The 15459-nt window shown below is 31.5% G+C and overlaps 1 pseudogene; it reads right to left on the reverse strand.

The window, feature by feature from the left end:
• Positions 1-311: 311 nt before the first annotated feature.
• LOC128163255 (uncharacterized) lies at positions 312-3397 on the reverse strand (annotated as a pseudogene).
• Positions 3398-15459: the final 12062 nt, after the last annotated feature.

A 15459-nucleotide genomic window follows, 5' to 3' on the forward strand; every position in this document is an offset into this window, starting at 1 on the left:
AATTTTTGTGTTGAACTCGTTGTCAAACAGTTTCTTCTCATTGCAATCATCAAAATTTAATGCTTCACACACGTTAACTTTCTATTTCACTAAATTGTCTCTTTTTGTAAGTCTTCTGGCAGTTGTAAGAATATCCGGAATAATAATCAGTGACATTATTAACGTCAATACAAGAATCCCTACTCCCCCAACAACCTTAGAGGAATTCCGAGGATCGTATGCGCAATTCAGACGTCTGTGGTAAGAAGATAAGTCCTCTTGACTCATTTTTAAGGTGTTCTTACGTTCTTCTATTCGCACTTCTAGTGATGTCATATTATATTAATATTGGCAGTTGATTTTGATGTTGTGGAAATGATATCTGATGTAATATATTTGTCCGAGGTAGGGTTTTTTGTTGTCTTGGTGTTAATATCAGAAGTGGTATCTTTGAACCTTAAAGTAGTTATTGTGATATAATCGGAAGTGATATCTTGGTTCATGGTCCGGAATAGCCATTGCGTTTTTTGATAATAAGTCGTTGTGTCTTCCAATGAAGATATAATTGATTTCGACGTTTCAAGCTCTGAATTTGAAGTTGTAATTGTTTCAGTTGTCTTGATGACGTCAGGTGTTGTGCTGATTTCATTCACTGTAGTAACCACACTGGTTAACGAGGTTAGTTCTGTTATGGCATTTTGTGTCGTCGTTTCAATGCTTCCATTGCACACCTTTATGGAGAGTGAACACGTTTCGCAAGGATCAGCTGTTGCTTCTATGATGTTGTATTCGGTCAAAGAGTATTTTCCTTCTGATGACTCTTATCCAAAACCAACGCAATTTTGATCAGATGAGCAGCTAGCCTCACAGTCAGAGTAAGTCTTGTCTGATGACGAGTAGGGATTTTGACTTGTTGTATCACTACCGTAGATCGTGTATGTAAGTGAACAATCTGAAAAAAAATAATAAAACACCATACATTGTGAAGGTTTGAGTTTTGATATTGACTGATATGGTCTTGGTCATTTTTCGACTGCATTAGTTTTCTTTTGGAAGAAGAACACTATATTAAATATGAAAAAGCCAAAAACAAAATATACAATGTAAAATACCAATAACAAACTGCCAACCATCTCAAACATATTTTGGTTTTTTTCTTTACTCAATCATTATAGTTTATGCTAAACATAAGTATCTTATAATTTCAGGTAGAGCTGAAAAGTAGTTTAATTATCATCTAACCTACTTAAATGTGACATTAAAACCATGTTTACCAGATCCGCATCGTTTGCTATGGAATGAACATGTCGGACAGTTGTTTGCATTTTTGGCCAACGTATAAGCAGACTTCATGCATGTACCGTCAGCGGAGTCGAAAAAGTAGCCAAAGCAGAGGTTGTCTGATTCACAGGTAGCTTCACATGCTGTCAGTATGTACCCAACTTGTTTCCAGTACTTCGAATACTCTCTAAAATGGGTGCCGTGATTTTTTATGACGATCGTACAACCTTATGAAAAAACATAAACAATCATTGGACACTATTGACAACATTCTCTTCATGAGGGTGTCTTCTATGACCATAAATATGTTTATGATGGTTCTGAAACCCATCGCGACATTCTAAACTCTGGTAGAGATTGCGACAAAAATAAAGAGTTTAAGTTAATATTGATAAATTTACATTTGAAAATATGGATCTTTATATGAACATATAGAATAATAATAAAAAGTTAAAATTTGTGTGAACTTTTAAATGACATTACAATATAAGATTAAAGCCTGTATATGAGATCAATTCATGGTTTAATGGATCTGATGAAAGTATATAGGCCGTTGACGATGCATTTACTGATATCAATAGGCAATAACTGATTTATTATAAAAAAAAAAATAAAATAAAAAACGAATCCTCTTCATCCCCTTCAAGCGTTTCAGAGTAAAATATTTTGTTTATAATGTATAGGTGTTGATTTCACTAACGCGCGTTACTCAATTTGCTATGCACACATCGTTGCAGTTACGAGACTATATCGTTCAAAAATTAATGATTCAATCCTTAATTGTTTCATATGGAAAACGTAAAAGTTTTGTCTTTGGATATAGCCGAGAAAAATATGCGATTCCGATACCTTTTTAATTCTTTTTTCAATGGTTTTCCATTTCATAAGTTAATAAATTTTCTATCAATGTTTTATTTAGTATCTGAAAAATCGGTTTCTTGACGGTAAGATTTTAATTTTCCATTTAACAATTTGATAAGAAGTACTAGAAGATAAGTCTTATCTCCTCATTAAAGCACTGCTAAAAACTTACCTGGTTAGCATAGTCTATTACTTTCATTTAAATTACTTTCAGATGAAAATTTTGGAAGGTTTTAATAGAGGTAATGGACAATAAACATAGACCCAGCCACCCCCCACCCCCGGATGAAAAATCTGGTTTCATCGTTGCGGAAACTTAAGGTTACTTTAGGTTTCTGACAAGTTTCAGAACGGAAACTTCAAGTGTCATTAAAAAACTTAGGCTGTCCACGAATCCAAATGTTTCCGCAACTTAAACTTACTGAAACTTAAACTTACTGAAACTTAAACTTACTGAAACTTAAAGTTACTGAAACTTGAAGTTACTGCACAGTTTTAACCTCCATATGCAATTGGGATACATATTGTTTACAAAGGGTTTCCGCAACTGAAACTTACTGAAAAATGAAGTTTCTTTACAGTTGTTAACCTCCATAAACCGATGAGATACATTTTGTTTACAAATGGTCCCCGCAACTGAAACTTACTGAAACTTTGTTGTTTGTTTGTTTTTGTTTGTTTGTTTTTTTCTCTCTTTTTTTTAAATTTTTTTCTTTTTTTTTTGTTTTGTTTTGTTTTTTGACAAAAGCTCAGTAAGGTTTCTAATACATGTGTGAGATGAATAATTGTATATTATATTTTTTAATACATATTTTATATATAAGTTTAAAAATTCCATAACATACCTTTATTTATATATTTACTAAAATCATTTTATAATTTCATGAATCATGACATTTTGCACTGGTAAATTGTTTGTTAATATTGCATGAGAAAGTTGCACACTAAACAACGTTGCACACTGAACAAATAATCATACCCAGTTATCATTAACAAAAAGAAATGCATCCAATAATGCTCAAAATCATGCTTTACAAACATGTTAAAACGTTGTTTTACAACGCTTCGTATTTCTGGAATTTAAAAAAAATTATAATATTATATATATTTACTTTATTATCAGAATAAAACAAAGCTTACTTTGGACAGTTCCAGTATACAGTATGAATAACCAGCACAAGAGTACCGCCGCATTCATTCCGATCTTCATTTGTCTGAATCGTCCTCTTGTCTGATTAGGATCGTTGATGAAAATAATGCCAAGGCACCTTTCCATTTATGCATGGATCATGACCATGACCTTCTCTCGAGATGATTTATAGAGATGCCATGCAATATTGATTTTTATTTGAAGATCTTTTTAGGAAATTCTAGTTAAAACTTTCTCACATTGTAGACACTTGTAGTAATTATTATATCCATCCATGGATTTGAATTTTAAAGAGGAAAAATAAAATATCGATTGTCGGTTCGTGGGGTCAAAATGAAGTTCTGCTGATTGATTTTTCTCTTAAGATTGTGATTTGACCTTAATCTACCTAAAAGTATTAAAAGTGATGTCCATTTACTTATTCAAACTCCTTTCCTTATGTGTTAATTCTGTTGAGCGTCTTTGAATTATATAAGTCTCTCTTTAGATAATGAGAATGTCAGCTTTAGAGAATAAACATCTTAAAGAACTGTGTAACACAATGAAATGGATTCAGTAAACATTGATAAAAGATGCTTTTACTTTCTTTGTTTGACTGTTCTTACGCGAATAAGTGCTATGAACCACAAACATCTGTTATTTTAGCTATATTCTAAAATTGTTCCGTCGCCGAATTTCTCGATAACTAAAACAGTCTATATGAAAGGCAAACAAAGACTAGTTAATTTCCCCCCTGTAATGATTTAGCAATTTGCAAGTTACTTTGAAACAATACACAGGTAAGACAAGCAGTTGACATTTTCTTTTATGGTCCATATATGATCAATGTGTCTTTATAAACAGTTAATTGAACGTTTTAAAAGGGGAACGTATACCGGTATGCATGTATAGGACATATATTAAAGTAATGCCCCCGGTTTTTATAAAATAAACTAAACTGTTTACATCATTTAAGATCACAAGTATTTATCAATTACACAACAAGGCGAGGCATGCTATTGACAAACAAGTTGATAAAACAGGACTGTCAACAGTCTCGTTTGAAATAATCTCACTCCTACATGGCACATAATTCTACCTCTACCTTTCTAGAGGTCTGTGCTCCTCTGCTTTATATTTGTATTTCGTTTTAGGAATGTTTGAGCTGGTTAACAGTTTGTTATTGTCATTTTTCAATTTCATGCAATGATTTTAACCAAAATCTATAACAGTTTTGTAAGTATGTAAGTATTTTGATATATGTTTTTCTTAAACAGTTACATGTATATAAAATTAATTCTACTAAACCTCTTTCTAATTTAAACTGGTTGGAATATACATAAATACATGTATTAATTGTTGTATTAATGTTTTAGACATATTTATTTTATAAAAAGGTTGCTTTTTTCTATAGATAATATGCAAATATGGGGTTAACGAAAGCAATTGCATATGGTTTTTTTTTAGTTGATATAGTAAAGCCTTGAAAATCCAATTGTGAATTTTTATCTGTATCCATCTTTTAAAGAAAAAATATCGTAAAAAAGACCAAATATTTTAAATACAAAAGCATACAATCAAAAAAAAATTAAAATTCACATCTACAACTCAATTTACGATGTATTTCAAAACTGATCAATAAAATGTAAAGAATAAAAAAAATTGAACAATCCAAGTTTGTACGTTTTCCAAGTATAATGAGTGGAAACATTTCACCGGTAAAAAAAAAAGATTGAAAATTTAAATCAGATAAAAACACAGATGCCGCCTACTTTTCATTTTGTGCCACAATAGTAAATTCTTTTTATAAAATACAAGTTTCGCTTTTTTAAAAAAAGCTTAACGTCTTTAGAACAAACCCTAAACAGCAGTTGGTCATCAAAGAAAGTTTAACTCTTTTTATATAAATGTCACCTTCCTCTACATAGCATGGCGAGTGGATTTATCCAAACATTTTTGTGTCATGTGTCGTTTAAGCCTGCATGTCTAAAATTGAGAACTGCGTACCCGAGCTTGTAAGTATAGATCGACCATAGGGTGAAAGAGATCTTAGGTAGGGTCGTAGACTCGTATTATTTTGATAAAATCAAAGTTATACCACTGCATTTATCTATCTAAGGTGCAAATAACTTTACCGATATTAAGCATACCGCATCAATTTTTTTTTTACATTTTTGTATAAATATTTGAATAAACAATTCTAAAAGAAAAACAGATAATTTCAATAGATATCATAGAATGTTACTTTCAACTAGTTGGACCTGAAAACCAAAGGCTGAATTTCATTCATAGCAATTTGTATTGCTTTTTCTTTTTCTCACTTTTTAAGATTTGAAATTTACGAAATTTGTTAAGTCGTACGTTGAAAAGATCATCAGAAAATTATCTCCCTTGCGCCGAACAGTATTTCAACCAATGAAATAAATGTAAATTTTTGCATCATGTATTTTCAACCAATCACAAAGGAAAGGAAGTGCACATCCCGGAGACTGTAAATTATTTCAACTCTTTATACCGTCTTCCAAGGAAGACGGTAACAAGACTTAGACTCGTGCGTGCACGGGTTGACATTGCATATCGGACATTTACGAAATAGGTACATCGACACATCTTATTATTGACATTTACATAACAAAGCTATAAGCCTACAATAATGCTATTAATTTCACTACACTTTCCTTAGTTTAAATAATCTAACTGTGTCTGGGGAAAGGCCATCGCCAGTGAGAATGCCCCCCTTATACCCGTAATGTAGCCAAAAATTGCCGAATCACTCGGAACGATTTTGGAGAAAGTTATTGAAATTGTCTTGAAAATAACAGTCAAATTCATCGCAACAAACCTTTTTGAGACTGCAAATACCTTTCAACTAAAAAATTTAATCCATAGAATGGAAGAATCCAACACCTTTTCACGAACGTACTCGTACTGATTTTCTTTGTAAAACTGGGTCCGTAGGACATTATTCATTTTTACGATAAAACATATTTTATCTACACTTTCTTAACAAATTTAATGTAACTTTTTGGCATGCAATCAAATATTCTTTGTCATCACGAAGACAAAAGTAAGTACTTGAAAGTAGTTGAGTATAAGTAGTTGAAATGTATATTTTTATTTTATACATTCTCTAATAAGAAATCATAAATATATATGAACAGAATATATATCAAAAGTCCAGTGGGAATTTACCCGTATCTGTATTATCATTTCTGAGTTTATTCATACAGATGTGATATTGTGGAACCATAAACAAGAGGTCCCATTAGCGTGAATGTATTGCGCAAACGCAAGATTGTAAAATCCCAAAAATCCAGGTGATTTCCGGGATTTTTCGAGGAATTTTCGTTGATTATTAATTAGCCAAGCTTAACTGAGAAAAAATAAAGACAAATTGGTAATCTTCAAGTACCAATGATGTTTAAAATACATGTATATAAAACAAAAGACAGTATTCTTCCGATTTCTCGGTATTAAAGACCAAAAATTCGAGTGTATTATTTTTATATAGTAGTATAGATAAAAAACATGTTGATGATCTCTCTCTCTCTCTCTCTCTCTCTCTCTCTCTCTCTCTCTCTTTTCTGCAAGTCCCTTTACTATATGTATTGAATGAAACTTTTGCAGGAGTTATGTCCCTTTCACCTGTTCACGGACCGGACATACGCGACGTTCCACAATTTAATATAATTTTCTTTGATATATCATTTCTTATTATTAATATTAAAACTTATTAATTCCCAAAAATTCAAGGTATATTGTATGTACCAAGCTCTTTGAGGAGCTATAATATTTAGATTTTTTCTTAAAATAGCATGCAAAATGGATTTGAATGCATATAAATAAAGTCATTTTATACATTTAGATTTGAACTCTTTATATCTAGAAAAAAAGTAGCATATAGCATGAAAACATAATTATGGTATTTCTTAGAGGAAGTCTTCACATTGTGGAGATAGAGAAATTCGAAAATATAAGACTGAATTTTCCTCTTTAAACAATCTAATTCAAACGAGGCATGTAGACACAGTCAATAAAAAAATCCAAACATAATCAAAATAACACATTTCAGGATGCTTAAAAAAAGAAGTTCCTTATAAAACACAATATAAAAGTTAAAATTGGTTGAATAATGTTGGAATATAGACTTGTTGGAACATAAACATGTTTAAATATATAGACATGTTGGAACATAAACATATATATAGACATGTTGGAATATAGACATGTTGAGATATAAACATGTTGGAATATAGACATGTTGGAATATAAACGTTTGAATATAGACATGTTGGTCTACAGGTGCCGACAGAAGAAAAAATTAGCCCAAGGATCGAAACCATTGATTAAAGTGACTTTTTCCAACGTCAAAATCCTCTTGCTTCTAAAACCTGTCCTTTGACTTAACCATGTGCATTGGGTTTTTTAAAGACAGTAATAAATAGGTGGAATTCTGTGAATAGTTAAATGCTAATTTGTAATGAACAAATATAATATACAAAAAATTGTATAGCTTAGTGAAATGTTTTCAATCCTTTAAATGTGTCCTGAAAAGAAAATTATTTTAAAATGATTGCCAGAAATGTTGAAGTGGGTAAAACAAGAATTTATGAACAAGAAAGAAAGTATTTAGTGTACTATCTTCTGTTTCTCCGATATTTCTCTGTTGACGTACACTTACATGCATTTTTCTAATACAATTTTATTTTCTTTGTTGTCTTTTAGTAGTATATTCTAATTATTTTTTTGACTGAAGGAATACTTGAAATATTCCATCTCAATCTATAAAATTCCCCTTCCTCTTGCTGTGCATTTTATCAACCTTTCAATCAGAACAAATCGAGTTATCCTTCTTTTCCAAATAGAAAATCTTGGTCGCCATGGTGCAAATATTACACACGCAGTCAGTGCAAGAAAATACATGTATAATTGATTAGTGAATAATTTAACATTAATTACTTGTTATAACAATATATTAAATAATAGTTAAAATATGATCTTTAAGTAATTGATCGTCCAGATTATGGTCTTCCTCGTATAAAACACTTTTGAATAATTAAAGTAAAAACACAATGTAGTGAGCCATTGATATTCTGTTGGCAGGCAAAGAGTTCGATAAACAGATTTTTTTTTTATTTTTTTTTTCTTTATTATATATTTTATTCAGAAATATGCAACCCTTTACAATATCTGATTGCCCCGGGTCAGGACAAGCAGTTAAATCGTAACTAATAAACAGATTATAACAATCGAATAAATTCTAATATTTACCTCTATATATTTTTGTTTTTGAAAAATTCAACATCAAGTCAATTTCTTTAGAGAGAGACTTTTTGAAAAAAATCAAAAGTGAAATCATTGAAAATTTTCTTTCATTCTACATGTCATTTTATATTTATAAATAACATATGATACATATGATATAATTGTATTAAAAAATACAGTTTTGGAATTTTTTTCTAAATAGAATCCTATGATAATGTGTTTCCAGCATACATCGAAATTCAAAATACTATTCAATTTTTGCCACAATCTTTGTACAGATAGACAATCAAATAAAAGGTGCTTAATGTCCTCCTTTTCACACGGAAAGAAATCCCATTTTGCATTAGACCTTGATTTACATTTGTATTGAAAGGAATTACAATTCAAAATATCATTTAACAATTCACTAAGTCTTTTGTTATACATGTTCTGAACCTTTCTTTCATAAATATCTTTCCAGTTTTCTCTGCCAATATTAAATAATTTGTTAAATGCAAATTGGGCGCAAGGTGGTTTGAATTTTTTATGAAGCAATTTTACATAGTAGAATTAACATCTTTTATAGAATATATCAAATGTTCCCTTTTGAAAATTATAAACATTTCTTTTAGCATTTTTGTATAAAAACAACACTTCATATCAAAACGCTCACTTATTTTCTTGATTGTTTTCTTTAAAATATTGTATTCACACAACCAATTATATTTCTTCTTTAGATCATTTGAAAGTTCTTGTAGTGTTTTTAATTCACCCTTTTTGTTGAATAAATCTTTGACAAACAAAGTTTTACTCATTACCCAGTTTTTAAAACAATAATGATTTTCCCTTATGTTCGAACAGAGTATTATTCCATAGTTGTTGTTGTGCAAATGTTACATTTGAAAGTTCAGATAGATTAAATAACCTTTTACATTCATTAAAACAACACAGCATTTCTTTATACACAGTAGGTAGATTTCACAAACATCCAAAACTTTCAACTTTTCTTTCAGACATTGATAGTAGATAATCTGTAGCTAATCCCGTGTTTTTATATACCCTTTAAATATACTATTAAGCAGATTCATCTGCAAGTCTTTTTACCCATGATGGTTTTATAGCCTTAAGTTTCAGTTCTATATCTACTAGACCAACGCCTCCGTCCTCAATTTTGCCAATTAATGTATCTCGTTTTATTCTATCTCTTTTATCCCAAATAAAATTAAAAAATGCTACATTTAATCTTTTTCAAAAAATCTTGATTAGGGAGGGGTAAAATCGACCCTACGTAAATCAGTTTTGAAATATCTAGAGAATTTACTTTACAAGTCTTTCCAAAAATAGTAAGTTTTCTTTTTTTCCAGGATTCAAAAAGGTTTTTTCATATCATCGTAATTTTTTAAAATTTAAATCAGTTCTTTATCATGTCCAATAAAAATTCCTAGACATCTTACAGCATCGTTTTTGACATTAATCTCGCCAGTATTAGAATGTTTATCTTTAAGTTTTCCAAGAAGTATACATTGTGTTTTGTTTAAGTTAACTTTAGATCCAGCATGATCGCAAAATGACTTGACTGTTTCAATGGCTTTGTCCAAAGAAAGCATGTCTCTAAGTGCTATTAGGTAACATCATCTGCATGTTGTAGATTTTAAATTGCTGTTTATATTGGCAATTTTAATACCCTTTATATCATTATTAGTTTTAAGTTTCTATAGCTTAAATTTCTGCAATAAATAAATACAATAAAGCTGAAATAGGACATCCCTGTCTTATGGGTTTAGTCCACTAATGCATTTTCTATAGGCGGTAATGTTAACGTTATGGTTCATAGCTCCTGCCCTAATTTTCGTTCAGCAACGAGGGACCTCTTGAATGAAAGCTCATCAAATTGGCTCTTTCCTGTTGAAATTTCGTGGTTTGAAGTCAGATTCGTTTTCCAGCAAAATGCGTCTGTATTGAAAAACTCTGAAAATGAAAGTAAAAGAGGGGAATTTCTCAGTTTTAGGAAGGGTGTACATCAAACAATTTCATTTCTTTTCTTCAAATGATAATTCAATTTTGACACTTGTTTTCAAAATTGCAAATCCTCTTTTCTGACATGTGTCAAGCATTCTGATTTAAAATGTCCCAATAAATGTATATACACTCTGCAAGTACAGGGACTATTTTGCATTAAGGTCCTACCGATTCTAAAAATAGTTAGAGGGATAAACCCTTATACCACGCTACATTTCACATGTTTTTGAAATCCAGTCATTTGATTTTTATTCTAAAAATTGGATTAGTATACAGTATTTTTACCCATGAAATAAAATTATCTCCAAAATCAAATTTTTGAGCACTTCTGCTGTAAGCGGAGTCTGAAAGAGCGTGTATAGATTCACCATTCCAGTTAGTATCATATTCTCTTTAGATTTTTCTATACAATGTGTTTCTTGTAATAATAAAACATCAATTTTGCTTTGATTAACCCATGTAAAAAAGTTTTTTTTTTTCATAAGTGTTTAAACCTCGTACATTCAGAGAAGTTTTATTGCATCATTGTAGACGGACAAAAACCAGTAATATTTAAATCAAAACATTAAAATTATGCCACTTCGTAATATAATTGTTATGAATAATAGAGTTCTTAATTCACATACCGATAACAATCACAAACAGGTCGTTTCCCTTCATCAGAACAGTTATCAGAGTTTAGGTTGCAGCCGGAAGCTGTTCTCAGTTGCTTTAACATCTGAACGATGTTGAGCTGCCTTGATTGGTCCCGATTCGAGTTTCTCTGTTTGTGGTTAAGGTAACTCCATACTCGTAAAACTCTCTGATGAAAGTTGAAAAACAAAACTGATTTCAATTTAATAGACTTAAATTTCATTGATTATAAGAAAAAATATACATGTCATCACACTTTTTGAGATGTCAGATATACATGAAGTAAAGCCCCATTTAGCATCAGAAAACCGTACTTTTTTGTTAAAAGTAAAATATTTGTTTGCAGAAACTTGTTTTTCTTTTTAATTTTATTGTCAACTGTGTCAGAAAAGTTAAACCACAAACACATTTAAAATTAATTGCTGGGATAAGAAACATTATAGCATTTAGACATACAACTAAGAGAAAAGTCAGAAAAAGAGTTATTTCCCCTTAACATAGATAAAATATATAAAAATTTGAACGTTTAGGATAAGATTAATCTGCGAAAATATCTTAAACTCGACAGTTATTCTGGTTACTTCCATGTGATTCTATTCACATAAAATATATAAAACTATCTTGCACAAAGTTTTAAGAATTAAAAGTTTTACAATAGAGTATGACATCACAGAACACTGGATCTACTTTAACGCTATCACTAAGTTTTCTTTTCCTGACTTTTTTCGCGATCTTTTTCAGAAGTTGACCGAGTTTGTAACACCCAGGCCAGTGTTCGGGTATAGTATTCAGAGTACCTTGGCGATCGAGTCCTGATCCCCATTCGTCATTGAATGTTGCTTCTACAAAAATCTTAAATTGTTTCGAGGTATGCAGCTTCTCCTGAAACATAGGAACCTAAACACATTTGTTTTCAAGGATATCCTGCATGATCTCTACTTTTGTAGATTCCCATTGTTGGTTCACCTTGACCTTCTTTCCGAAACGAAGCACCGAGAGAGCGTTATCAGCCTCCTTAATGGTGTTACATGTAGCCGCCTCAAGGTATCCACAACGCATAGCTTTTATATATTGAAATGCGTGCTCGGCGCATTTATGATTGACTCCGCATATTATTCACATGGATAAAAATTTTGATAACACATCCTCTGATCCACAAAAAGGTGTCAGATGCTTCTGTTGTTCGAAATAAGGACAATAAGGACATTTCCCGTTTGTTTGCAAACTTTACTCGCCGCATCAGAAGTACTTCGTGTTTGATTGTGTCCAGTTTTCCAACAGTTTGTGCACAAGGGGTTTGAAGCCTTATTTGGCTGACCAAAATGAAAAATCTTGCATTGTAGACCTGCACAAGTGTGAAGTCGGGGTAATACTCTTTGGTCGGACAATGTAAAGGAACCATTCTATTGGTTTCTGGATGACGAGTTTTTTCGTATAAAATTTTGCTAGTGTGTTTGACGCCAAGTTTGTCAAGCAGTTCATGAACGGCAGAGTCTGCTACTGACAAAGGGAGGCCACAAATCCGTATTTTCAGTGTTTTTTATCAGTGGACTTTGCGCCAGTTGAGTAAGGATTTGAATCGTAGAATTGAAACGAGACGCCATTGATCTCAATGACCCGTGTTAAAAGGTTGATTCTAATTTCAACATTTTTTTTAAATATACGCACCATAAATTTCTATCTAGCTGAACACACAAAATGTCATCACCGATGACTTTTTTGATGGGATCAATTAGGTCGTAATCAGTGAGATGTTTACCTTGATTGGTTTTCAAATCGCTGTTGTTTTATGTATAGCGGTATACTAGTGCGGTCAACAGCGACAGACGAACTCGTATTCTCTGACTGGGTATATGCCATGCTTCAAAGAACGCAGATAGACACAGGTAGTGTTAGTTGACAGGTGCCATCACAATCACAGTGTGAAAAGGTCGTTAAAGCTGAACACTGCTCGTAAATAGGCACTGTCCTCCATATTTCTCTTTCAGCACCGCTCTTCCTACACCCCTATATAAGCCAAAGACCTCTTAACAGTTCAAGGTATATCGCTGTAGAGGTCTCACCTGTGTGGACGTACATCTTGCCTCGCCATGTTACTCGGTCGCGATGAAATTGTCAAGTTTTACGCACTTTTCAAACCAGGAGAGTACTAACATCAAATGAACTGGTCATTGCATTATTTACATACATAATATGCACATAAATAACAATTAAATGCATAAAAATCCAAAGACAACGAAAGGAACACTACACGTCGGCCACGAGTTTCAGATGTGCAATCGGGTGTCGAAATCGAAGGGTTTATATACCATGTACCTGTGTGACGGTTCCTATTTACGAGCGGTGTTCAGCTTTAAGAAACCTTATTTGGAGCAAAATTGAATTCTTGTCGTCCTGTACAAAATTGATTTCCTGTATATTCCTTTGAAGAGAAATATTTCCTTTGACGGAAATTAATGATTTTTTCAAATCTTATCCATCATAAAAGTTTAAGTTATGTGCAGACTTATCATACTAGCAGACGTTTGCAGCCAAAAAATAATATCTAAAAAATACAGTTCATATTGCTTTAATTTACTGCATTTGTCATTTGACTTTTGGGTTGTCCAATACACTCAGGACTATAACTTAGTTATGATTGTAACCAATGACTACAATTGTTGTGTATGCCTCCGTTAATCGTTTGCCAATATACACTACAATCATGATGCTTTTGTGTGGCTGTGTTGTGACTTTACGAATATAACACTGATAAGCGCTTTCTTTTATTCCAAGCAAATGACTTCTAATAGTTTATTCATAATAAAGTTTACTCAAAAAGCGCATCAATAATAGGAATGAAATACAACTTTTATTCATACTAGCATTACTATTCCAGTGCTATTATAGACTTTTAGAAAACTAGTTCAATTTACAGGATGACACTCTGCCATTCAGTTTAAAGAATTCTACTTGAAATTCTGTCGTATTTTGGATACATTTAATATTGTTTACCGAATGTTTCCTTCAAGGCAATGACATAATTTCCGTGCTAGTAGCCTCTGAATGTTGAGCAAAAATCCCTCATACACCATTAACAAGGTTTTTCTTTGTTTGAAATTGATACTAATATAAGGCGATTGCGAGCAGAAAGCAATGATATGTTGATACTTTTATTTACAATTTGATAATTAAAATTACAACAAATAAATGTAACAATTTAAAGTTCGAATTTCATCCATTCCGAATTTTCGTCATTAATCTTTTAAAAATATTATGAACATTTATTGGATATTAAAAATTTGGAGTGTATTGCTCAATTAGCTACGTTGTTGGTCAATTTCTGGTGTGAATAAACAATCAAAATAACATACACACAAAAATAATAAAGTGACAAAAATATGCATTTCACGTCATCAATGATCTCCTGTAAAATATTTTTTCGACAAAAATTGAATTTATTCAGATATTGACTTTATTTGCTTTTCCGCTTTTTGTATTACACACATCGCATATTCCCAGTCATTGTTTCTGGCTTTTAGTGTATGTTACTTTAAACCTTAAATGTATAAACAAATTGCTTTCGATAACTATACTTGTTCAAATATTTTTAATGTTGTTTTAACTACTTATTCACAAAACGCATTTTTAATCGATTTTGTTAAGTTAATTTACTTCCAAAGCCGCTTAGGATTTATATCATGGTCTTTACAAAATCGTATCAGTTACTGCTGTGCCGCCTTAAACGCTGACATCGTCATTTTATTACGAGTTAACTTTTCAACCTGTCACAAAATGCGCTATAAAATATTCAAAAGTTTTGTTATAGCCAAAACATTTTTTGAGTAAATAATAGAATTATTATCAAATATCAATGTATGTTTTATTTGAATTTTTTCATTCGAAAAGTACTTTTCCTCGCAATTTTCTTTTCATTATGTTGATTTAAACTTTTTGTTTTTGACATTGCGCCGCATGTCGAATATCTAATCTAACATGCTTTCAATTCACTAATTTAATCTCAAACAATATTTGATTTTAAAACATTATTTGAATGCAAATTTCTTGAACCCTTTGTGGCACAAATTTCATCTTCCTTTGTCTTCGATTAACTGAATAACGCCACTTGTCTACGCTATTTTGGGACAACCCTCGTATATCCCATTTGGGCGATTGGTCCCAACCTGCAAAAGCGCGATATTGTCTTTATGATGAATTTTGTCGTTGATATTTTTATACCGTTTTTACGACGTTGTTGAAACATCACGTGAGCTTTTGTAGACGCCCTTCAAGCTTCGTCGCTTATTTTATTCATTTGAATATAGATGAATTTA

The sequence above is a fragment of the Crassostrea angulata genome, chromosome 9, assembly GCF_025612915.1.
Source record: "Crassostrea angulata isolate pt1a10 chromosome 9, ASM2561291v2, whole genome shotgun sequence".
Classification (NCBI taxonomy): domain Eukaryota; kingdom Metazoa; phylum Mollusca; class Bivalvia; order Ostreida; family Ostreidae; genus Magallana; species Magallana angulata.